The sequence below is a fragment of the Podarcis gaigeae genome (genome assembly GCF_964106915.1).
Source record: "Podarcis gaigeae genome assembly, chromosome: 2".
Taxonomy (NCBI): domain Eukaryota; kingdom Metazoa; phylum Chordata; class Lepidosauria; order Squamata; family Lacertidae; genus Podarcis; species Podarcis gaigeae.
The window spans coordinates 31,782,734-31,808,032 of NC_139679.1; the positions used below are offsets into that span (position 1 = coordinate 31,782,734).

At 45.8% G+C, this 25,299-nt stretch overlaps 1 protein-coding gene and 1 long non-coding RNA gene across 3 annotated transcripts in view; one reads left to right on the plus strand and one right to left on the minus strand.

The window, feature by feature from the left end:
- RBFOX3 (RNA binding fox-1 homolog 3) overlaps positions 1 to 25,299 on the plus strand; it is a 219,572-nt gene that overhangs the window by 29,658 nt on the left and 164,615 nt on the right. The gene's annotated exons all lie outside the window — the stretch shown is intronic.
- LOC310836195 lies at positions 19,211 to 19,506 on the minus strand. Its single transcript, XR_014559916.1, has 2 exons — positions 19,419 to 19,506; positions 19,211 to 19,388 (listed from the first exon to the last, which is right to left on the minus strand). It is a non-coding gene; the product is annotated as an uncharacterized lncRNA (long non-coding RNA).

Consider the following 25,299-nt stretch of genomic DNA (forward strand, 5'->3'; position numbering starts at 1 on the left):
ATTCCTCCACTGCTCAGCCCTCTCAGGGGAGTCTCTTGCTCTGCTTCGAAGTTTTCTTACTGCGATGATCATTCTTTCTGCTCTGGCATCCGTTACAGTGACAGCAGCCGGGGAGAGCGGGGCGATCGGAACAAATTTCTCATAAAAAGGAGCTAAGTTGATGAAACCATTACAGTGCATGCATCCTGTACTCGATCATTGTGACACATCAGTGGGGGAGGCGTGGGCAGGACACATACGTGCACGCGCACGCACACACACACACACACACACCAGCATCCCTCCAGGCAATCTGGGGCACATTCTGTCCCTTTTTATTTTCCACTGCCCCTCTTTCCTTTTTCTCTCACTCACCACCCTTGCCTGTCATGTGAGCTTGCAGTCAGTGCCCACCTCCAGGCAGTCTGCTCCTACTTGCTGATGCAACTGCTAATGCTTGGCAGAAAGAGCCCGGTTCCACCACTCCAGTCACCAGCTTCTATACTGGAGCAAGAATCAATGGTCTTGATTTCCCTGATAATAGAGCCATTGGGAGCAGGCAGTGCTCCACAGAGCCCAGTTGTTGCTCCAGTACTTCATCTAACCTTTCCTTTCAGACAAAAGGTGCATTGGGTGGGTGTGCAGTTCCTGTCTCTCATTCATGTAGAGAAGGATGGCGGGATTTGCGTACAGGTGGACATGAGCCTGGGGGGCATGTTAAGAGGACTGGTCCACTCCTCTGATGAATGACTGATCATCCTGAGCTTTAAACTCAGGACAGCACTATATGTGAATTGTTGCAGGAAACCTAGGTGTTACATCCCATGTGCATGTACCATTTGAGTATATGCACCCTTTGTGTGTGCATGGCATCTCTTAATCTGGGCTTAATATGTGTGCTTACATGTGTATTTTAAGGCACAACTATATGTTAGACAAGAGATCTGTGACAGGAATCCCTAGTACTAAAGGCATTGCAGAGTTTTGGCACCACCACTGAAAAGGCTTCACATCCTATACTATACAACCTCGGCCCTCCAGTTGTTTAGAGACTACAGTTCCCATCATCCCTGACCACTGGTCCTGCTAGCTAGGGATGATGGAAGTTGTAGGCCAAAAACATCTGGAGGGCTGAGGTTGAGGAAGCCTGCTATACTGGGTCGTCTGATCTCACATAATGACAAGGCAGAAAACCAGGGGCCTCTGAAGCTGATCTGAAACTTTGGGGAGGTTCTTATGGCAGTGCTTGAGATAAAGGCTTTAAAGGTTAACACCAGAGGTTTTATGGGTCCCAAGCCTCTTCCTTTCCACTCTGCCTTAGGGCTAACAGCAGCATTGGGGGCAGAAGGGAAAACCCCACCCCATCCCCAGCTCTGATGCTCTGTACTTTCCCCACAGTGGTTGCTTCTTGTGGTTGTTTGTTTTTAAGAAACATGTCAGGAGATCTGCCATGTAGTTTCACTCTTAGTTTCACACTTGGCTGAAGAAAACACCAGAGCAATACAAAATATTTGCTGCTCCACAATAATCATAGCTTGTACTGCTGTCCCCCGAAAGGCTTGTTCTCTGCTGCATCCGTACAAGAAGCACCAGCCCAACATTGTTGTTGGCAAAGGTAATCTATTTCTCTTTCAAATAGCACATGCTTCTTGTTTTGTCAAGTGGCTGTGTTTTCTTTTGAAGAAGAAGAGCTGGGTTAAAGCAGGGTGCATTCACACGTAGAATCAGCCTTCCCACACTAATTTTCTGGCCAGGAATAGGGATGGCTGACTTCATCTTGTTGTATTTATTTATTTGGATTTTTATTCCTCCAGCTCCTGAAGCTCTTCTGCCAACAAATGGTGACTCCTTCCAAATCCCACGCCAGTTCTGTGTTGTGTAACATGCTTGTTATGATTTATCCACAACCTCATGCACTACTATCTACAAGGGAGCCCATTTTTCGGTCCTATATAATGGCTCGGGCTAGAGGGCCTCAGGGGCAAGCCTGCGTTGCAAAACATATGTGTAAACAGAGGGGAGAAGGAAGTAAAGTACATGAGAAATTGCCAGATAACGCATCAGAATGTTAACTGAAGAGTAGATTTTTTTGCAGTGTTAGAAAGAGAGAGGGGTGCCCCATTGTTCCTTTCACTTCCCAGTTCCCTTGCCTCTCTGTCTCCTTCCCAGCAGTAGCACAGAGCCCCTTCTTTCCCCGGCTTCTGTATGAAGGCCCCTTTTCCTTTACACCTGTCTCATCTACCTAATCTTTCCTTAAAGTGCCTACTTCTCCATCTTTGGTGAGTCTTTGAGTCAGCAGAAGCGTCCTATCTGTAAGCTGCTTTCCCCACTTTCAAATTCCCAGCTCCCTTGCTTTCGAGCCTCTGCTCTCTGTTCCTGCAAAATGCAACGTCCCCTGCTGTCCCTCGACACTGTGTTGAAGCTTCTTCACACTACCCCCTTCCTTAGTTCTTTGCTTCTCTTTCCCCCCAGCCTTTGCCCTAGATTTTGCAGGTTGGTTTTGGAAATCAGCTTGCATATGCGGGGACAGACTGTATGCTTCGAGAGAGACTCTCTCATGGAATGAGGTTCTGTAAATAGGGCTTCTTGGACTCCCGACTGTGGTTGCTGGGAGCAGTCCTTTCCACACTGAGCAAAGAAGTCTACAAGATCTGGAAGGGCCTCACTGGGTAAGGCGGAGCCACTGCATTACCTTCCTGGCAGGTGGGTCACTGTTGCTTATCAGGAAGGAGGGGGGAAGCAACAGGGAGGTCAGCCCAGTGCAAAGACACTGGTGGAGCCACTCTAGTGCTCTGGTGGTGTGTTTGCACTGCACTGCTTCTCCTTCTTGGTAAGCAACAGAACCCCACCATTCCATTTGGCAAGCCACTTCAGCGAAAACTCTGGAATGCAATGGGAAACACAGCACCATGTGAACTGTAAATCTTGTTTCTGTTGTGTCGGAATTGGCAATCTAGAGTGCATTTGGTCACTGCCTGTTAAGTTCAAGGTGTTTGTGTGTGGGTAGGCCATGTGCCCAAATAATTTGCTCCACAGGCATCAGGCTGGGACCCCTTCCAGGAACACAGAACCAAGCTTTAGTACCACGACTGGTTTGGACACTAGCAACAGGCTATTTTGATTTTGTCCAGGACGCCGTTTATTGAAGAGGCATTCAGAAGGCAACTGTTGCATCAGAAGTTTCACATGAGGATGGGGCCAACTCATTCCCCCTGAAAGTTTCCATAAAGGCTTTTCAGGTTAACAGGTTTCCTTTAATATCACCCACTATGACGTGGTAAGCTAAAACTAAGGCTTACCAAAACTGTGTGAAGATGCCCAAGGTTCGGCTTAGTGTGCTGTCCAAACTCAGGCTCATAGGACAGGGCTTATTCATCTTTCAGTGAGCTGCACAACTCATTTTTGTGAATGTAGAACCTCAATAATGAAAGCAGATTCCACTCCTTGTCAGAGCCTCTCCTGCTGAGGCCCTAAGGGGAAAAGAGTATTAGCTTGCAGCATACATTGTCTTCTGTGTGTCTCTCTCAGTTTTTCATAGATTTGCCACTGGCTCTGCTGGCTGGCCGTCTCTGCTTCTGCCTTCCTCTCAGTGGAGCTCTCATACCTTCTGCCAGGGCAGAATCAGAGGTTGTCTTCTTCTCTTCCACCCCCATAAACCAAGCAGCTCATCTGTGGCCCTGTCAGCTCCACGATTTATACTCGGCCCCTGCCAATTGCTGCCTCACCCCTCTCCCGATTTTATCCCTGTCATAGATCACTTGAGGCGCCTTGCATCGCCACCACAGGGACACTTCATCACACAGAAGTTCCACCTTGTCATTCTCATACTCCTTTGGGGAGAGAGGGAGTGGGAAGAGGAAACGGATTCGGTGATGTTAAAATAATGGCATAGCAGGAGTTGAGAGAGGGAGTGGTGGGGAAACCCAAGAACAATGAGACTGAGGTCTGCTTCCTTCCCCAAGAGAGGGACCACATCTCTGTATTTATTGGTGGCGGGGGAGCAGGTGGTAAGGAGGGCCAGGCACCAGTCAAACCTGTAGGGAAGGAAGTCCAAACCAATTAGCACTTCCTTGCTTATGCTTCTGGTCTCCACTGCAGCTTCATGAATTCACATTTTATATGTGTGTGTTTTAACTCTGCTGCGCCATGCCCTGTTTCTGCCGCTGTACAGGATGGATTGCAATGTTTTGGCACTGTCCTTAACCCTCCCTATAAACCTTTCCTATAAACAGACAAAAAACTGACTCCCAACCAAACGTCCTTGCACCCACTCCTTTTTGTCCTACTGAAATAAATTTCACATCCACCCACATGCACAATCTAAACACTCTTCCCAGATTCATGATACCTTTCTCAACCTAGTCACTCAAACTTGTACAACAGAGATGGGTAAACCTGTGGCCTTCTAGATGGTGCAACAGCTCCCATCATCCCTGATCACTGGCTTTGCTGGCGGAGGCTAATGAGAGTTGGAGTCCAACAAGATCTGGGCAACCACAGGGTCCCCAGTTCAATTGTGCAAGATTGTCCCTGTGAGTTGCATAAACAGCCCGAATCAGCACAGAGTTTCAAGCCTGTTGGTTTAAATGAGGGTTACTCTGCTCCCAGTAAAGTGGTGCTGCACAAAAGAGGCTAGAGGTGTGATTGGTGCATTGTGTCACTCTTCCCCAACCTGGCGCCAGCCAGATGTATTGGACTACAACTCCTATCATCTCTCATCATTGACCATGCTGGGAGTTGGAGGCCAACAGCTTCAAGAGGGACAACCCAATTTCCTTCCCAGATCAAAGCCCTTAAGGTTATCTGGCTACAGTCTTTGAGTGTGGAGCGGACCCTTGTAAAGAATGACACCGAGCAGGCTATCTTCATCAAGGGAAACTACAATTCTTTAGTCAGAAGAGGTAAGGAAATCCAGAGTATTGCTATCATCCAAATTGCCTTCAATGGTCTGCAAGCTTTTGTGCCAGCCTTTCATGGATCCTTGCAAGGTATTGCTAAGTATAACAGTTTGGTAGGGTTAAGTCGATCTGAGCTGGCATTTTGGAAGTCCAAAGCAGCTGCACATTTAGCGAGGGGCAAGTGACCTTTGTTGACTTCTTGATGGTTGAAAATATATCAACTTGAGTTGCCCCTCTCTACATCTACAAATAGCCATGAGTTTTGAATGGGAAAAGGGAGGCAACACAGACAGGACCCCAGCCTTAAAAGTATCACTTTTTAGAAGTCATCCCTCATTCCAAATATGTTTTACCTCTTGAACTGGGAAATGCACAAATAAGTTCACCTTTTCTGCTTGGGCTTCACAACCAGAGCTGCAATTCTCATAGGCAAAGGAGCTGATTGCTTGAACACCAGCAAACACTTATTTGGCTGGACTTCATCCCCATTTAGTTTCCCACAAGTGCTGGAATTCCTGCAAGTGCATTAGATTATACTAACAGACTGACTGACATAATTAATTCTTTGTACTGAGTGGAGTGGGGTTGGTGGGCCACATTTGCAGGGAGAATGCAATCCTGACTGGCCTTTTTGCTTGCTTAAATTTATCGCATAGCTAGGTGCAAGAAACATCAGCCTCCTCCCACATCTTTGGGACTACGGGGCTGAGCCCAGCGCACACATTATTAAGGGTGACACTGATTGGCAGCTGCTGCTTGCAGGAGCTGCAGGCTTTCCTGTCCCTCAGCTGTCCTTCCTACCAAGCATTATTTATTTAACAGTCTCTTTGTATTTCTGGGACAGCGGTAGGAACTGGACAAGGGGAATGGTTTGGAATTGGGGAAGTGGGGGAAAGAAATAAGCGCTGCTTGAAAAATATTTAGACAGACAGCTGTCAGTTAAACTTGTTGGAGTTTTCCAAGCCTGCAGGTAATGTTGTTATGCTCCCCCCCCCCCCCCTCTACGGCATAAGAAGGAAGGAGAAGATAGCTGGCTAACTGTGCAATTCTGTCTTTGCAATTAGGGCCTGGAGAAAATAGCAAATGAGAATAATGTTGGCCCAAGGGGATGTCATAGAATCATAGAATCATAGAGTTGGAAGAGACCACAAGGGCCATCGAGTCCAACCCCCTGCCAAGCAGGAAACACAATCAGAGCACTCCTGACATATGGTTCTCAAGCCTCTGCTTAAAGACCTCCAAAGAAGGAGACTCCACCACACTCCTTGGCAGCAAATTCCACTGTCGAACAGCTCTTACTGTCAGGAAGTTCTTCCTAATGTTTAGGTGGAATCTTCTTTCTTGTAGTTTGGATCCATTGCTCCGTGTCCGCTTTTCAGGAGCAGCAGAGGAATCCAGAAAGGGATCCCAATATCTTACCTCTGGACACTTGCAGACAGCAGGCATATAGTAGCAGAACATGATTGTGTCACTATTTATTGCAACCATATACCAGGAGTGCAGTTGGTAGCAGAGGGACTGGGGGGGGGGGGGTTAGCGGCATAGTTGGGATGCTTGCATGCTGGTAATAAGCTAAGCAAAAATACATACTCCAACCCTTGTTAAATGAAGGGGGAATCCCAATTGTTATGGTATCAGAGCAGAGTTAAGCTTGGCAGTTCTGAAGTAGGGGCAGTTGATACTTCTAGGCCAGAGGTTTTCAACCTTTTTGGGTTCACGGCTCCCTTGACCAACTACATTCTTTCTGCGGCACCCCAGTGGAACTCAGGAGCCCAGTTATGTTTCCGAGCACAATTCAAAGTATTGGTGATGACCTTTAAAGCCCTAGACGGCCTCTGTCCTGTATACCTGAAGGAGCGTCTCCACCCCCATCGTTCAGCCCGGACACTGAGATCCAGCGCCGAGGGCCTTCTGGCGGTTCCCTCATTGCGAGAAGTGAGGTTATAGGGAACCAGGCAAAGGGTCTTCTTGATAGTGGCACCCGTCCTGTGGAACGCCCTCCCTTCAGATGTGAGGGAAATAAGCAGCTATCTTATCTTTAAAAGACATCTAAAGGCAGCCCTGTTTAGGGAAGTTTTTAATATTTAATGCTGTATTGTTTTTAACACTTGATTGGAAGCCGCCCAGAGTGGCTGGGGAAACTCAGCCAGATGGGGGCGGAGTATAAATTATTATTATTATTATTAGTTACCCTTTGCCTGCAGAGCCGGCAGCCCCTCACCATTTTTCAAACACCCTCCCTTGTGGAGTGTTCCTTCAGCTTCCTCTCTCCCTGCCCCCATCTTCTTGGGAGCCCTCCGGGCAGCCACTGTTGCCGCCTCTGGTCTCTGAGCTGCTCTCCCCCACCCCAAAGAGAGGTGCCTCCTCACGCTGCCCCACAGGGACCTGGGAAGCACCTTCTGGACAGCTTCTGAGGCACCATTTGTTTGGGGAGCTTGTAGCCAGGGCTGCTGCAACACACAGCCACGCAAGACTTTGGGAGGCAGGGATGCAAGAGGGCATCAGAGGATGGAGGGAAGGAAAGAAAGAGAGACAGAACGCCCTCCCTTCAGATGTGAAGCCAGTGTTGCCTGCGGCACCCCTGACCATCATATATATATTCACTAGTTGCACCGAAAACCATAGTCTTGGGTGTGGGAGAAAACACAGAAGTCATATTCAGCATTGACCTACTGAAATCAATAGATAAGTTAACCAAGATCAAACTTCATGAGTCTGCTCTTAAGTATTACCGGGTGGAATTCTGCAAGTGGGGTATGCATGCGTGGAATGAGGTTCATTTGCGCAGTGAGACTTCCCCGTCCTTCCCCTGCATGCACTCCTATACGCCTGCATAATATACCTTTTCTGGGTTACCCAGCCCTCCAGAGCAGATTGTGGGGAGTGCACAGGATGACGGGGGGAGGGGGAAGCTCCATTATGTGAGCAACAACTTAGTTGAATCCTGCCCACTTAGCTTTCCATTTTTTAGTTGGTTCAAGTACACCAGACTAACTATTTCAGGAGCCGCATGCTGGTGATGGATGTGGCCAGAAACGGAAGAGTGCACAGGTCATCTGAGGAGGGGACTTGTTGTCTTTTCCTTCATCAACAATTTATTGTTCTGATGACAGGAGGAGTCGATTTGAATCCCCATCAGGGTGCTGGACTGATCTAGTGTCATGTCTAGTTTAATGTGTGTCTGTCTTCCTTTCCCCCAGTGCTGTCAACATCAGTGGTGTCTTGTGAGGGGCATGAAAATCTGTAGGGGAGCACAGATCAGGATTGTGGGCTGGAGGCTAGTGGTCACCCCTGAAGTTTATTTGGTAGCAGGCTCCATCTTGGGGGTTCCCTTCCTGTGTGTGAGTGCAGGCAGAATGCCTCTTCTGATAGGGTGCCAGCTATCAGCATCTTTAGTACTTTTAGTAAAATACAATCATACCTCGGTTTGCAGACGCTTCAGGTTGTGTGTTTTTGGGTTACGGATGCACCAAAACCTGGATGTACCGGAATGGGTTACTTCCGGGTTTCGGTGCTCGCACATGCACAGAAGTGCTAAATTGCGCTTTGCGCATGCGCAGAAGCTCCGAATCACAACCCGCGTGTGCACAGACGTGGCGTTGCGGGTGCTGTGGGTTGCAAACGTGCCTCCCGAACGGATCACGTTCGCAACCCGAGTGTCCACTGTAACTAACTTTTTAAAAAGTGTCTGCTTTAATTGGGAATGGCTTTTTTATAAAAAAATAATAATTTAAAAGACTTTTAATCAATTAATCTAAAATTTTAATTGATTGGCGAGTTCAGCCCTCGTTAATTATTTTTGGGTGTTTTAGCTGCTGTGCTGCAGTAGCTAAAAAGGCTGAGCTACGTGCCAATCAGGTGGTCCCCTGTTTGATTCTCATTGCAGACATGAACCCATCAGGTAGCTTTGGTCAAGCATCTCTCTCTCAGCCCCCTCCCTTCCTCTTCCAATTATGGATTGTTGGGAATAACACTACAAAAATACCTTGTTGTAAGGATTGCATGTGAAGTGGTTTGGAAACTTGAAAGTGCTATGCAAACATTATGTATTATCATCACCGCGGTGCATCTTTTAAGTGGTGCTTTATCAATTATAAGCTTCTGGGAAAGTGGTGCATGGATTTCTTAAGCAAACAAACTTTTCCTCTCACCTTTCCCACAACCTGTTAGTTGTAGTAGTCTTGTGGCCCATGGTTTCTGATGCTCAGGGACTGGGAGCCAGGAAGGAACTAAATAAGGGGAGGAGGCTGCAGGCCGCCTGTAGGGGCCACATTGGTTTGCATGAAACAGAGGGAACATGCCTTCGTAAATGTATCCACTCTGACCGTCGCGTGGGACTCTGTACTGAGGGATTTAGGCAGTTGGTACATAGTGGAAGACATGCTCTTTCACTTCTCTTCTCTCCTATCCTGTAGATGTTAGACTAATTATTTTAATGAGGCACTCTGCATGCCTCCTCTGGCAACTCTGCCTGGGCACACACAGCCACTGAGGCTCTTAAGCAGCTTATTAGCAGTGCTATGAAAGGCCCGGAGGAAGCTAAACTTCCAACAGAGTCTGACAAAGCTGCTATATGGGGGGGCCAGTGTCTGTCAAGCCGTCCCTCCAAGTTCCAGCTCACAGCCCTGTCAGTATGCATCACGAATACCAGGTGCCCTGCCCAAAAGGGGTGCTGTGGGGGCTGGTAGGCTCCTGTACGTAAAGCAGCCGAATCGTGGCTTTGGGAGAAATTGCTCCGCATTTAGACTCCTTGTGGCTTAGCTGCTTCTCCTCCTCCTTAACGGCATTGCCAGATAGGGCAAAAAATGCTCAAGTGCTTTTCTCCCCACCCCATCCCTTTAATTACCTCTGGTTTCTTCTTTCCACCAAACGTCTAGAAGCAAAAGGGGCCTTTGTTGAGAGCCCTCCAGGGCATGGTTTTAGTAGCTGCCACGTAATCCCCAGAAATCTCAGGCAAACCCAACTTTTGCTGGGTTGCTCCACCAGCTGACTTCCCCTCGGAAATGCTAAGGGATTTGAAATTACCTTTTTTCCCCTACACAAGGGTAATCGGCGCACATACATATCACTGTGACATTTGCAGTGGATTTAGCTGCACATTCCTGAATTCTCACTGCCCACATTGGCTGGTGGAACAGTCTATTTGTTATGTGGAACAAATTCATGCAGCATTTTCCTACTTGGGTACTGTTTATGTGTAGGAACCATGTGTAAGCTCTGTTTAAAGAAATATCCCATTTGGAGCATGTTGCGTCCCTTCAGGTGTCTTGCTGTATGCATCCCTGAGGTCTTGTCATTTTCTTACCTATTTCTACCTGTCTTTGAGCCATAGCTCACCTTTCTTCCCTCCCTCCTGGCAGCGCTATTGTAGTTAGTTCCTGTGCCCCGCCTGTTGTGACTTGGTGCTCCCTGGCCTCCTAAATTTAATCCGGCTGATATTTTAATAAATCATAGAGAACAGCACCGAAGGTCTTTGTATATATCACTCTTGTGGCTCCCTGAAGGCTTCCAGCTCGAATGATGGATACAGCGGAAATGCTGGAATTGTATCCGTGCACCAGATCTTCCTCTCCTCTTCTACTAGGAAGTTGGGGATGGGGGGGTGCGAGGCATGATTAGAAGACAGGCTGGGCGTTGGTGAGAGATTCCTCTACTTGCTATTTGACAACACAGTCATTTCTGGGACAACAGGGCCTAATGAAACTAGATTACATGGTTTCACTTTGACAGATCGTTTTGAAAAATGTGGCATTTTCATTCTGTTTCTCTTATTTATCATTATTCGGGACTGGCTGCCGTGGGCGGGAGAGCACCCTCTCCATTGCCAGCTACGGAATCTCTCAGCTGCATGCAGGAACTGTTGGTGATTTGGGGGGAGCGGGTCGATTAGGGCTAGCCTCTGGGGTGTTACATTCCCTCCAGGGCAAAAAGGGAAATGACTGCTGGCTTGTGAGATGCCAGGCTGAAAAGGCATGGTGTGGCTTGCCATCTTCTGGCACAGAGAAGGAAGGGCTGTATCTAGCTGTTGGCACACCTGAACCTCTTAAACCCCTGCAGCCACAGGTAAAAAATTAGTGGCCCAGGATTTGTTATTTGTAGCCCCCAACATTTCCAGAAGATGTACCATTTTTTCATCCCATCAGAGCTCTTCTTGTTATTTTCCTCCTTATTTTTCAATGTGTTTCTTCTCCTGTTTCTGTGTAGTTTTAGAAACACACTAAAATCAGAAAGGAATTGCTTTCCTTTGCTTTCTTGAATAGTAGCTGTATTGGTCTGTTGTGTTGGAACTTGACGTATATATTTCAGCAGAGTGCAGAAATAGAAAGTATAGTAAGGCTGCTGGTTGAAAGAATAAAGGTTTATCACTCCTGGCAAATTAAACCAGCCTGAGTACACGCTTACATGTGGCTATCATGGAATTACGAGGTTTTCACAAGGAAGGTCCAACACTACCTGACATGGAGAAAAAGCAGGACAGAAGTAAAGCTTGAGAGAAAAACAATCTACGAGACGGAATCAGCAAGGGAATCAAACGTTACGTCTGGTGTACCCCTCCCTAGCCGTGTTCAGGTAACTTATTGCAAGCAGTATTGCTTTACTCCTAACAAGTTGATACCAACAGACACATTTGGGGTTTACATTTGAGTTGACCTGCATAAGCCTAGGAATTCTATTTGGAGTTAGCCATAGTGAAAATTGAAGCAGGGCAGTCTTTATTCCAGATTAGCTGCATCATCCGTACATCATCAGTTCTGCCCACCACTGGCATCCTGTGATGCCCTATAGGTTGCCCCTGATGGAATGTGACTCGCAGCTGAAAAAGGTATCCCACCCATGACTTGGCCATGGTTGGTTGACTTTGGGAATGGGCACTGCCCAAAGAATGTAGGAAACGAGTGGGGAGAGCCAGATTATAGCCCAGGGACTGAAGAGACTTCCATAAAGTCTCCTTCTCTGTGTCTTTTTCAGTTGAGCCGCAGTCTTCCTAGGACTGAAACTGACCTGGAATGCTTGGAACAGGAAGCATGCTGGAGCCTGCTCCAAATTTGAAAGGATTATTTAAAGCTCACCAGCCAAATAGAGGGCTTTAAGGTGATTACCAGAGTCTGTATCAATTTGAAGCCTTCCTTGTTTGTGTGCTAATTGTGATGTGCCTCTTGAATTGTGTTCCTTGCAACAGAAGCATCTGTAGACAGGTGTATGTAGGATTCTACCATGCTGCAATATGAGGAGGCTCAGGCTTTTCTCCCTTAGGGCATGATGTTGTAAGAATGTAAATTGATAGCATTTCATTCAATTGAACATAGTGGCACTTGGCTATAGGCATGCAATTTCTTTGCATCTCTTATCCTGTACCTGTCTTCTTGATTCAAAGCATTGTTTGCTGCTTTAAAAAAAGAAATCTCAGGGGGGTGTTTGCATTGGCATTTTATTTTTCTTACAAGATCCACTGCTACCTTGGATTACCTTTCACTGTTCACATCATATCATATGTCCTGTCTTAATTCCCATTGTACTTCCAATTCCACCTTCCCTGTACAGGGAGTGCGATGATTCCGTGATGGTGATGTGTATGTACCCTCATTTGCCTTTTCATTTTTAATGTGGTTTTTATCGAGTGCTGCAGTCTGAAAGCAGCTTTATACCAGAGTACCTGAAAAGCTTATTTTCACTTAGCAGCTTTGGCAAAAAGGTACCTTTGTTACAAATGATAAAGGGTTGTTTTGTTTTTTTAAAAAAAGAAGAAGACAAGAAGGGGGGGAGGCAAAATATCATTTCTGAAATGGTGTGAATGGAGATTGTGGAACAATAGTAAATAAAGACTGGTCTGAACAATTACTGAAACAACAATGGAGTGATACAGGAAGAAATGAGGTTGAATTCAGAAGGGATGTTGCAAACACACCCCTAGTGAGTGTGAATGCAGTTTAATAGAGTCACTATCATGCTCAACAAAGGTCAGACCTGTAAAAGGGAGGCATGTTCATTTTGGAGTCCCCCTTCTTCATGATTGGCACTTCAAGTCAGCAACAATTAATAACAATGACCACATCAAGATGATCACTTCAACAACTTTTGTCAGATATCGTAAGAACGTCAGCCCTCCTTATTGTTCTCTCAAACCCACAGCACTCCTTTTTTTTAACAACACTTCTTATTCTTCCTATTCTTCTTCTTGCTTCTAAGTAAATAAAAATGTATTTAATAAACCAGCCAATTCAAATGCTTTAAAAAAATGGTTTCACATTATGCCACTCACTTCATCACTGGTGCACTGAGCAATATATCAGCCCAATGCAGGCGTTTTTGAGGTCCACCTCTCGACTACAATTGCCAGAGGCATTATCATACAACCCACTGAGCAGAAAGTTGATGACTTCCAGGTTCCCCCTCTACAGCAGCTTGACTCACCCCATTGGTGATTTAGAGCCGGAAGTCTCGGTGCTGACACCGAGAGGGTTCCCCTGATAGCATAATCTCTGCCAGCAGATGAAGTGACAGAAGCGTCATTAACAGCAGCATATGCCTGAAAACACACACATTCGGCAAGGAGGACAGGAAGGGGGGAGAAGGCCTCAGACGCTGGAAGAGAAAAGGAGCAGAGAAAATAAAATAATTACTTTCCCCCTGCTGTTGAGATGCACCCCACCAATTTGCAATATTCATATGGTGCATTAGGGGGACACCCACCCAGACACAGGCCTGGGAAGCCCCCTCCCTCAATGCACATAGCTGTCATTATCCACATTTAACCCAAAGTCTGTGATAATCTACCGTATTTTTCTGTGTATAAGGTGAGGTTTTGTATTATAAAGAAATGTTAACGACTCCCCCCATTTCCGTAATTTGGAGTCCCCCAAAATAGGGGTTGTCTTATACACGAAAAAATACAGTATTTGTCTAGCTGAATGTAAGTGTATTTGCTGGGAATTAAATCTGGGTGGGCCATGACATAGAAAAGTTCCTTACCGACCAGCCTTACTTTGTTTTTAGTAATACAGAGTGGAGCAGTATGCTTCCTTTCCACCTCTATGTGTAAGTTTGGTGGGGCTGCTCTGTAGATGTTGTATCCCTCCCTTATTTTTCTCTCCTCTCCTCTTCAAGAGGCAGGTCCAATCAGAGTGAATTTGCAGTCCATATCTGGGAGAGCTGTGTGTACACCCACCTCCCCTCTTAAAGGGGTAGCTCTTATCATAAGTTACTAGTTGGTCTGCCATTGTGTGTACCTTGTTTGCAAGAGAAGGGAAATGTGCCCTTATGCACACCAGCCTTTCTGCAGAATTCTGAAGTGGTTTACCACTTAGCAATCAGCCTGGGAGAAACAGGATCCCACCCCCACCCCCCTTTATTGTGTGTCCATCACGGGGCAGCTGGAACCTAGGACAATTCTTGGATAATTCTCTAACTAGCACTCATCAACATCAAAAAAAACTAAGATCATGGCCACTAGTCCCATCACCTCCTAGCAAATAGAAGAGGAAGAAATGGATGCAGTAAGAGGTTTTACTTTCTTGGGCTCCATGATCACTGCAGATGGTGACAGCAGTCATGAATTTAAAAGACGCCTGCTCCTTGGGAGAAAAGCAATGACAAACCTAGACAGCATCTTAAAAAGCAGAGACATCACCTTGCCAACAAAGGTCCGTATAGTTAAAGCTATGGTTTTCCCAGTCGTGATGTATGGAAGTGAGAGCTGGACCATAAAGAAGGCTGATCGCCGAAGAATTGATGCTTTTGAATTATGGTGCTGGAGGAGACTCTTGAGAGTCCCATGGACTGCAAGAAGATCAAACGTATGCATTCTTAAGGAAATCAGCCCTGAGTGCTCACTGGAAGGACAGATCGTGAAGCTGAGGCTCCAATACTTTGGCCACCTCATGAGAAGAGAAGACTCCCTGGAAAAGACCCTGATGTTGGGAAAGATGGGGGGCACAAGGAGATGGGGACGACAGAGGACGAGATGGTTGGACAGTTCTCGAAGCTACCAGCATGAGTTTGACCAAACTGCAGGAGGCAGTGGAAGACAGGAGTGCCTGGCGTGCTCTGGTCCATGGGGTCACAAAGAGTCGGACATGACTAAACAACAACAACAACAAGCACTCATCATGTGGGTACCAAATTTCTTCCAGAAGATAAAGATAACCAGATAAAATTTGACTTGATTCAAATGTTTGGCAAGGAGTGTCATTTGAACGCCTTAGATAGGGGAAGTAGGAAAGTTAGCGTAGGAGCAGGGAGTTGTAGGATCTAATAACATTTCTTGTAGAGGATATGCCTGGATTTCAATGTAAGTCTGGTACTCTGTGTTTGCAGAAGGCCAGTCAGACATAGTGATCACAATGATTGACGTGACTGTGCTGATTGAATACTGCCGGTCAATATTGTGATAGCCGTGCCTAAAAGAGAAGATTAAAAAGACTAATGGAGAGAGAACATCCCTTTATTGGCTCTTAGCTAAGGAGACCAGGATCCATGGTCACACTTGGTATATTCAGAATGTCTAGAGCTGCAGAAAACAACACGTGGAGCAGTTCAATTCATGGCCATAGTCTGGGTGTCTGAAACTTGGTGCACACTTGCAAGTAGGACCCATTGAGCTTAATAGTACTAACTGCTGGGTATTGCACTGGGTAACTGCACAATGTATTTTCATATAGCTGCAATTGCCTTAAAGTATCTCATTGCAGGTTTACGTGGATTTGGTCACTGAGAAAAACATGAAACAGAATGGGCAGCAGATACAGATTTTCCGATAATGAGTTGGCCACGATCACACATGAGGCTCCGGGGCTCAATGAATTTTTGTTCTCTTCTAGCATTTAACACTATGAACTGGGCCAACTGTCTTGTAAAATTCTGTATTGTATAGTTTCTGCCCTGGAATGGAAAGCATACAGATGGAAAGGAAAATGACTCAGGGGCACAACTGCATTATATGATATCTTGCACTGATGTAGCAGACTCACTGAAGTTCTTGACCCACAGAGAGAGTACTACTCCACCTCCTCCGAAAAACATGATCAGAGCTGCAATGACTTTTTTTTAAAATCAGGCTAAGCCTGTTGGCATGGAAAGAGTTAATGCAGAGCGATTTGTTGTTGTGTTTACCCTGTGGCATAAACATTCTGAAATGCATGCCGGCCTTCGTTTGCATATTGATATGTATCCTGAAGGGACTCAGTTTGGAAAGTTTTTTTGTGCTTTTTTAGAAATCCATCTTCCCATGCAAGGGAGGAAATTATTCATAATTAAAAAGCAATAATAACATAGAGTGAAGGAACCCAGCTGTATCATAGTCTCTCTCTCTCTCTCTCTCTCTCTCTCTCTCTCTCTCTGTGTGTGTGTGTGTGTGTGTAGGGGGTGAGGGAACACGGGAGAATCTATTTTTAATAGTTTCCACAGCAACAGAAGACTTTGCTTACAGTAAATTTCATCCTGCTTGAGGAGGCCATTCTGATACTGCATTTGAGAGCTGCTTGTATGTGAGTAAATGGGATGATGGAGGGCTGTTAGTATCCCCTCCCTTGTCTTAGTGACCTGTTTTAGAGTTCAGGGGATATTGACCACAAGCCAAGGGCCACTGAATGCTGAAGCACTTGGCGGTACTTCTGAAACAGAGCTTCTGAAGTACCATCTGAAGCGAGGCAGCAGCTGCTGTGACATCTGCCTGTGCCAGCCTAGCTCTGCCTCGACCTCCTGACATCCCCTTCTATTCTTGATTTAGGAAGGAGCTTTGCAAACTGTGCCTTGACTGGACAGTGCAGCTTAACTTCTACCCAAAATTAGCCTTGGATTCACCTTGCCCAGAAACTGACCTCAGCTGGTAGTGTATGACCTTCTCGGCCTACCCTCTTCCTCCTCCTCCTCTTAACCCGGTTCATCCATGCCCTCTTTTGCCTCTTGTGTTGCATCTGCCAAGTGCATCAGATGCCAGTTTCTTTCTCTGGCTTGTTTCGCAGCTGGAGCAGCAGGTGGCTGTACCTTTGGGGAGGAAGTGAAGGAGGGGGGTCTAATTCCAGAAGAGCACTTCACAGCTGGCTTGCTGGAACCTGGCATCACATGCTGAGTATACATGTGCCAGTCTGCCAGAACGGATGGCATGGGTCACACATCTTTTTCAGTGTATATCAGCATTGTCCCCGACACTCTCATTCCATGTCATTCCATGTGCAATCTAAAGCTTATTCCTTTTTTTGTCACTATCTGACATATGCATTGTATTAGAAGCACTCTGCCAGCTATTTGTGGATTCTGAGAACTCACTGGGTCAGATGTGTTTCTGTACTTTTATTATTTACATTCATAAATGGATGAAGTTTCCCTCTTGCGTATGTTGTTTCCTCTGCTGTGTGGCATGCATGCAAAATTTGTTTCTTGGAAGAAGGTTCTGGACGTAGGCTTGATGGGACCATGATGGAAATACCTGAATCCAGATCCGACGCTGGAGTTGAATTTCCACTTGGTTTCTCAAAACTCATTTGGAAAAAAACACATGGGACATCAAACAACCTGTTACTCAGTTATTATGCTCAAAGGGCTTTGAATGTGACCCCCTCACACACCACAAAAAGTGACCTTGCAAGATGCGGTGCTCATTTCTGAATGAGGAACAGGAATTTGGGTCAACCTGTGTGGATACATAAGGCTCACATAGCAATTCAACATTATGCTGTACTGAACATTTTGTCATTGTAGCGAGAACAGTCCTCCCTCTGCTCCCCCTGCATGCTGTTTCAGGGGGTCTCCTGACCCCTCCTCCCCCAGAGCAAAATTTTCAGGGCTTCCGCTGACAGGACGCCCGCCCTGTGTATTCATTTGTAGGCTGTCCTACTACCTTAAAGGAGTAGAGCAGATAACAAAAGCAGGATCATCACAATCTAGGCTAGAGTGTGCGGCTCTTCGTTAGGCAGAATATGCAAAAGCAAATTCAAAACAGTGGGATTCTCTTTATTGTTGAAGAGCTTCCCTTTCCTCAGGACGGAAGGACTTGGCTGTCTCCTTCTTCTAGCTGACTTCATGAATTGATAGGGGAGAGGTTTTCCTCACCTGCTCTGGATAATTTTCGGTGGTGTGTAATGGCTTTGGGAAGCAGGTAATGGCAGTGATCAGTGTTGAAAGGAATCAAGATTGGGACTGGAGGGAAAGGGGGCTGGGGGAGGCCATTAGCTAATTAGCTGCCCTTCTGCTGAACCAAAAACATATTAACCTTTTGCACAATGGCAAGCTATTAAAAACTGAAGAGGCCGACTTTAATGATGAGAGAAACAGGGAAACAAAATGCAACCGAGACTTTTATTATTTTGCTGAATAGGGTTTTGCAGGTGGGGCAGCAGGGCACGGGCAAAAGGCAGGTTACAGCTGCAAAGGTGAATTTTGGGGACAGGGGGGAAGCATGAATGGGAGGTTGTAAGGGACTGGCTTTGCTTTCTCATCTGGGGAAAAGAAAAGCCACCCAATTGTAAAGTAGGTGCAGGAAACTTTGCATTGAAGCAGCAACCACAGGTGGGACTAAGAGAGGGTACCAAGGGCAAGGCTAAGAAGCACAGCAGAAGAAACTGGAGACCTCTGAGCATGGGATTGCAGGGGGTGCTGCTTAACCTCCTGCTGATCTAGGCTTCACTCCTGCCTGCCTGCCTTCGCTCTGCATCATCTGAGCCTGGTGGCAGCTGCCTCTGTCCAGCAACGTCTATGCTCCTGTTGCCACAGTGACAGGCACGTGTGGCTGAGAATAGCAGAGTCCCTTCCTCCATGGCCTTGCCTGACTCTTCCCACGCAAATGTTGAGGGCTGAGTATTCTCTCTGGCTTTAAGGCTGGCTAAGCAGTGACATGGGGCAGCTGGGGATGGTCTGTGATAGACGGCTGGAGCCTCCTAGCTGCTCATGGGCTATCACACCTGAGCACTGCATATATTTGAGCCGGGATGCTAGCATTAGTGATTGAGAACCAGAAAGTTTTCAAAAACGGGGGAAAGGGGCAGCAGAGGGGTTTGGGAGAGGAAGAGGAGGGCCTTCCTCAGAGTTGTCCTGCAGTTGTCCTGGACTTTGCCACGGAGAGTTGTTGCAAAAAGAAAACTGGAAGTGGAATTCTTTCTATGAGCATTGCCCATACGTAGTTCTGTTCAGTTTCCTAGTCCTGTAACTAGAAGCTTTGCTTGGGACTCATTACTTCTCATTGGCACCACACAAGTGAGCTCCTGGTTCTTATTTCCCCTGTTTCCATTTTATTTCTTTGTTTTTATTAAATTTGTATACCGCCCTATACCCATAGATCTCTCCCCCCCCCATTTTTTTAATTCATTTTATCACACAAATAAAAAACACAGACAGAAAAGACAAACAATACGGACAAATTCTTGTCATATCCTTATTCTTCTAAACATTGTTAAGTTGGCTTCCCCAAGTCCCACCTATCTGATTTTCATTTTACTTCACCTTTAGCAGTTTACATATATCATAATTTCTAACCATCTTTTTTTTAAATCATACTTAAAATAACTTCACATTTTATCACTTTCAAATACCCTATCTTCTACTTTTAACCCTACAGCCTATATCCACTTCCAAAGCTATTCTAAGGTTTAAATATTAACATACTTTTTCAAATATTCCTTAAACTTCTTCCAGTCTTCTTCCACCGTCTCTTCTTTCTGGTCTTGGAGTCTCCCCGTCAGTTCAACAAGTTCCATATAGCCCATTATCTTCATCTGCCATTCTTCGATAGTTGGTAAATCTTGTTTCTTCCAATTTTTCGCTAACAATATTCTCGCAGCTGTTGTGGCATACAGAAAAAAGTAACATCCTTTTTGGTGATTTCACCCCCCCCAAGTAAAAAGGCTTCTGGTTTTTTTAGTAAATGTGTTTTTCAACACTTTTTTCAATTCATTATAAATCCTTTCCCAGAAGTTTTTTACCTTGGGGCACGTCCACCCATAGATCTCAGGGCGGTTGACAATGGCACTTCTAAGGAGGTGGCAAATTTATTTCCACCTGCTATCAGAGGAAAAAGTGCCTGCTAGTAGAAGAGCAAAGAAACAAGGAGCAGCAGTAGTAAGAGATCGCTGCTGTAGCTCTGTGGTAGAACATCAACTTTGCCTACAGAGTTTAATCCTCAGCATCAGGGCTGGAAAGGACTCCTGGAGAACTGCAACCAGTGGCGTAGCGTGGGGGGTGCAGGGGGGGCCGGCCGCACCGGGCGCAACATCTGGGGGTTAGGGTTAGGGGGCACAAATCCACGGGTTATGGGGTGCAAATTACTTGCCTTGCCCCGGGTGCTGACAACCCACGCTACGCCACTGGCCGCAACCAGTCTGCGCAGGTGGATCCATGGTGTGACTTAGGTGGCCAAGTCCTTCCTGCCCTTTTCTCTCCAAACCTATTCTTTTCTTTGGTTATCATTATTTGGCCTGGGTCCTACACATAGACAGGAGCTGGCCACTTTGCTGAATTGTACCGTGCCAACTTATTCTGTGATCAGGTTAGTGCTCCCATTTGCTCTTCTGATGGGCTTGCCTGGCTGATCTGAAGAAGGTTGCTAGGATGTGCCATCCCATGCTGACACTTACGCTGCCTCTTTGAAGCATGCTCCTAGGTTCCGTAGCCTCAGCACTGCAAGATTCCCACCTGGCCATGAAACCTACCAGGTGGTCTTGGGGAAGTTTCCATCTGTCAGCCTAAGCTTACTCCAGAGGTTTGTGGTAAGGGTACAATGAAGTAACTCCCTGAGCTTTTTGGAGATTTGGACAGGGTGAAACATGGATGATGCTTCCTCATACAGTTGCCACACCCAAGAAACAGTGGACTCTACCGAATTAGGTGCAAGCGACTTAATAACCAATTAGGAACAATTCGTAAAAGAGGATGCCATTAAAGCATAAAGGCTTCCAGTGCAGAGACTGTTCAGAAACAAACACCAAACAGTGGTTAGCAGAACTTCCTTATATCTTTCATCAAAGACATTTCTTCTCCCCAGCCAGGAGTCCACTGCATGCAACATATTTCGCATTCTTACATGGCAACTGTCCCACTCTTGTTTAGAGAGAATTGTTGAAATGTGACTAGGATTTAATTCCTTGTCTTCTGTTAATGATTCATTTCTTTACAGTGTCCCATCATTCCCTCCTGGAAGTATCTTGGATCTCCCTGCTGAGTTTGTTTGTGTGTTCCTGGTGGTGTTTTATCTCTGTCTCAGCCTGGGTGCTGAAAAGCAGTTACCCCTTCCTACATAGCTACAAAGTTGTGCCATAATCCCCTACTGCTCCACAGCTCAAAACGCTCATGGTAATTTCCCTTGTAACTCCCCCCACCCCTTTGCTGGATCAAGCATACTATTTTATTAGCATTGTGCTGAGAATCTTGCGGCTGCGGAGGCACAGCATGTGTGTTGCTGTGATTTTTGACTGAAAAACGGACATTTTAGAGTTTTGTTTTGTAGATCCAGTATTACTGCATTGTTCCAAGTTTATTGAAGAGGAAACATATGGATAAATGATAGCGCGGCCACCTCCTGCGAGTTGACATGGATATTGGCATTTGAAGAAGCAAGTGTTCTGGTACACACACATCACTAAGGTTTCCTATCGTAAGAGGGTCTCTCCTATTCCTGTCTGTCCGACCAGAGTCCAGAAGATGGTGTTGCAACTCAACTCATAATCGGCTTACCATTAGATTCCCAAAATGTTCCGTGTTTTAATTGGAGAAATCATTTGTGCTTAAATGACATTTGATAATAAGAGAGACAGAGAGAATATTTTTGGCTTGATCATGTTTGCGCCAGTTTTTCACAAGGCTCCAATTTCAGGGCAAAAGTGTTGAAGCCCCTGCAAAAAAGGCAAGCAACTCGTCGTGGGAAACTCCGTCATCAGGGAAGACAGTGCTCAATATGATCCTTTCTGCTGTCGTTGGCAAGAGTGTGGCCAGTTGGTAGAGGAAATGAGGTATGAAGCAGACTACACTGTGGAAGACCCCTTTAAAAATAGCAAATTTGCTGAACAAATTTTTGCCCCTACTTGTTTGTTTATCAGACTTGTTATTTCCCCAGTAACCTAGGTACTCTGCCCTTCTTCTCCCCAAAACACCCCCACCAAAAGGGAGGTGTCTGGAGAGGCCCTGTTTCATGGCAGGTGAAATGTTTTGCAAAACGAGGCCTTCTGTTGGAGTTCGGCAAGGGCCAGCCCAAGATATTTTGGCGCCTGAGGCAAAATCCCCGCCCCTCCCGGCCACTGGCCAGGGAAGTTAAGGGGCCAGTGAAGATTTACATTGCGTGGTCACAGACCAACAGTGCCTCCTATTCACTAAGAGGTGGCTTGGAGGGGGAGCAGCACTGCCAAGGAGGCGGCAGATCCAGTCACCAGGGAGTGCCCTGCAGCTGTTGTTGCCACTGTGGCAGCGGGCGATGCATTCCTTGGAGGCTACCGTATTTTTCGCTCTATAAGACGCACCAGACCACAACACACACCTAGTTTTTGGACTAGGAAAACAAGAAAAAAAAATATTCTGAATCCCAGAAGCCAGAACAACAAGAGGGATCGCTGCGCAGCAAAAGCAGCAATCCCTCTTGTTGTTCTGGCTTCTGGGATAGCTGTGCAGCCTGCATTCGCCCCATAAGATGCACACACATTTCCCCTTACTTTTTAGGAGGGAAAAAGTGAGTCTTATAGAGCAAAAAATACGGTATTTCTACTGCCCCTGTGGATGCTGCCACCAGAGGCAGTTGTCTCACGTTGCCTTATGGGTGGGCAGACCCTGAGTGAAGCCATAGGGTTTTCTGAACAGCTTTTTGGAAAGCAGTCATGATTATCCAACCTTAAGCTTCCTGGTGGAAGGAATTTTGTTTTTTTAAAATGCAAAAAATTCATCCACCTAGTTCTTCTATTGGGTATATTGCTTGAGCTGCTCTATCCTGGAGTAATCCAGATGGTTTTTTTAAGGAACAGAGTGCTCTCTGAGGGAGCCCTCTAGTGGTGAAAGACAAAAACAAACCCCCATAAAAGGCAACCCTGTAGTCTCACTGTGATTGTTGCCATAGCATTTATAAAGGAGGAAGGTTTCTCAACTGGCCCGTCAGGGGTTCCAGAACTCTGAAGGTCCAGGTTGAACCTGAAGATCCCATTGTCCTGCTAGCTATGAAGAAAAGGGAAGGAGAGAGTAGAGTTGTTTTGAAGAAAGACTTCTTCATGGTGGCAGAGGTGTCTCTGAATACAAGGGTGTGCGGATGTCACCCACACAACTACCCTGTGGGCAATGGGACAGTAAAATAAATGTTATATGAGTGAAGGGCAAGAGCAGGCCTGGCCTTGTGGCTCAAGCAAGGATGTTCTAACCGACCAAAACTGCACCCTCAAGTTAGCTCAGGAGTATCCTGCTTTAATCGATTTCCAGGTTTCCAAAGAATGCTGTTAGTGCTACATTTTGTAAATCAGCTCCGTTTCGGGTGCAGAGGCATATCTAGGGGTATGCAGGCCCGGGTGTGTGTGAAAACACCTATCAGACTATGGAGTGCATGGTGTAAATGCGTGTTGCGACATTCCACCACAGTCTCAGTGAGATCAAATACAGGAGAAGCTTCCTAGCTTTCTTGCACCATGGCACAAAGGTGTGCATTTTTTATTTTTGCCCTTCCTCCTTGCCTTGCCCTCACTCCAGACGCTTCGAATATTTGGGTCACATAAAACGTAGTAATTCCTAAAGCAGAAATTGCGGTGAAGTGATTTTGGGGGGGGGGGTGGGGAGGCTGCCAATACAGCTGCTTGCCAAGGGTGCAAAGGACCTTTGGGGGCCAGATAATGAGGCAAATTTAGGTGACTCGCCCCAACCCAACTCAGAACAGGGCCCTCACAAAAGCCTTGCGCCACTCATTTTTCTACTTACACATGTGTGTTTTTTTAGATCCATGGGCTTAGCAAGAAGTGAGTCTGTCCAGAATGTTGCCTGTGGAGTGCTGGGTGGTTTGTTTGTATTTAAGTTAAAAGCTTCATTTAAGTTTTCAAAATCCCACGTTGCTCTGCTTTAATGACAAAACTCCAAGTACTGCAAGTAGCGTTCTAGACCTCTCACATTGTATGGGGCAGTAAAGGCTAATAGAGGACACAAACAACCAGCATAAATAAAGGCCTGTGTGAAGCAACAGAACATAGAAAAAATACATACAAACAAGACTATACACTGCTTGAGCGCCTTTTTTATTATTTTAGGATGAGAAAGAGACTAAACCTCGCTCCTCCTCCTCTCTTACAAGGTATAATGAAGGAAAATTTATACTTTTAACCCCCCCCCCCCCAAAAAAAAAACCCTAGACTTGCTTGCATGCACTTTGGTAGGCTTTATCAACTCTGGAGGGGCTTCTGTGCTTGCAAATTTCATTCACTTTGATCAAAAGGGGGGGGGGAATATAATTGAGATTCCCCATTATAGTGAATGGGAAAGGCTAGAGTTTTTGTTTTATACAGAGCAGCTTGGAAAGATAGGAGCAGAGAGTTTGCAGAATGGCTTTGGGTTCTTTAATGCACAGTTACAGCGCAAGTCTTGGGGCCCATTAACACACCTTGTATATATTCCAGAGGACAAAATTCAAGTGTATGTAAATCACAAATTTCCCTTATAAAATACTTGGAAACAGAGGTATAATCTGTTTGCTGTTTCTCTTTACTTGAAAGGGGGAAAATAGCATTTTTCTTTGTGTGCAGTGCATGTGGAATTGCGACGTGGATTATCTATGCCCAAGTATAAAATGCAATGTGAAAAGCCACCCTGATTCAGGGACAGACTCCAGAGGAACACGGAGTGGGCGGGAAGTACAAGGAAGAAGTATTGTGAATTCCAACAGGAGAAGGCTAAAGAAAGACCCAGAGATAGTTTCAGATACATAGAGTATTTTACCACTGATGAAGCTTAGCTAGGGAGAGAGAGAAAGATAAGAAATAATTCTGAGCTATGGAAATGAATATGTACATTAGGACACCAGTCGTATAATTATTCTTTACATTGTGCTTGCGTTTATCTTAAGAGCCTCTACGTTGGATGTGTCCAGCAAACTTTTATTTGAATTAATAAATATTTGAAAGTTATCCTTGTGCTGTGAGATAAGCATTTGGTCCTGGGAAGACCCTGATTACCTCCATCGATATATGCGTTACTCTTGTGCACCAAATAGTCCCAAAGCTTTTCTTCTAAAATACAATCCTGGCAGGTGCTTCATTTTCAGAGAAATTGTGTATTCAGAAGCTAAAAGTCTATTTGAGTTCCTGGGGAATAAGCAGGGGAATAAGCTTGGGCCCTATGAATTTGAAATTTAAATATTAAAGTGGCCCTAGGAATCCTTAGGAAAGGGGAATGAGCTAAATCCAGCTAGGTCTTGCCGGTTACCCCTGACAGAAAGTTATTGCGGAGAAAGCATTGCGGAGATCATTTTCTGGTTTGGCGCTCA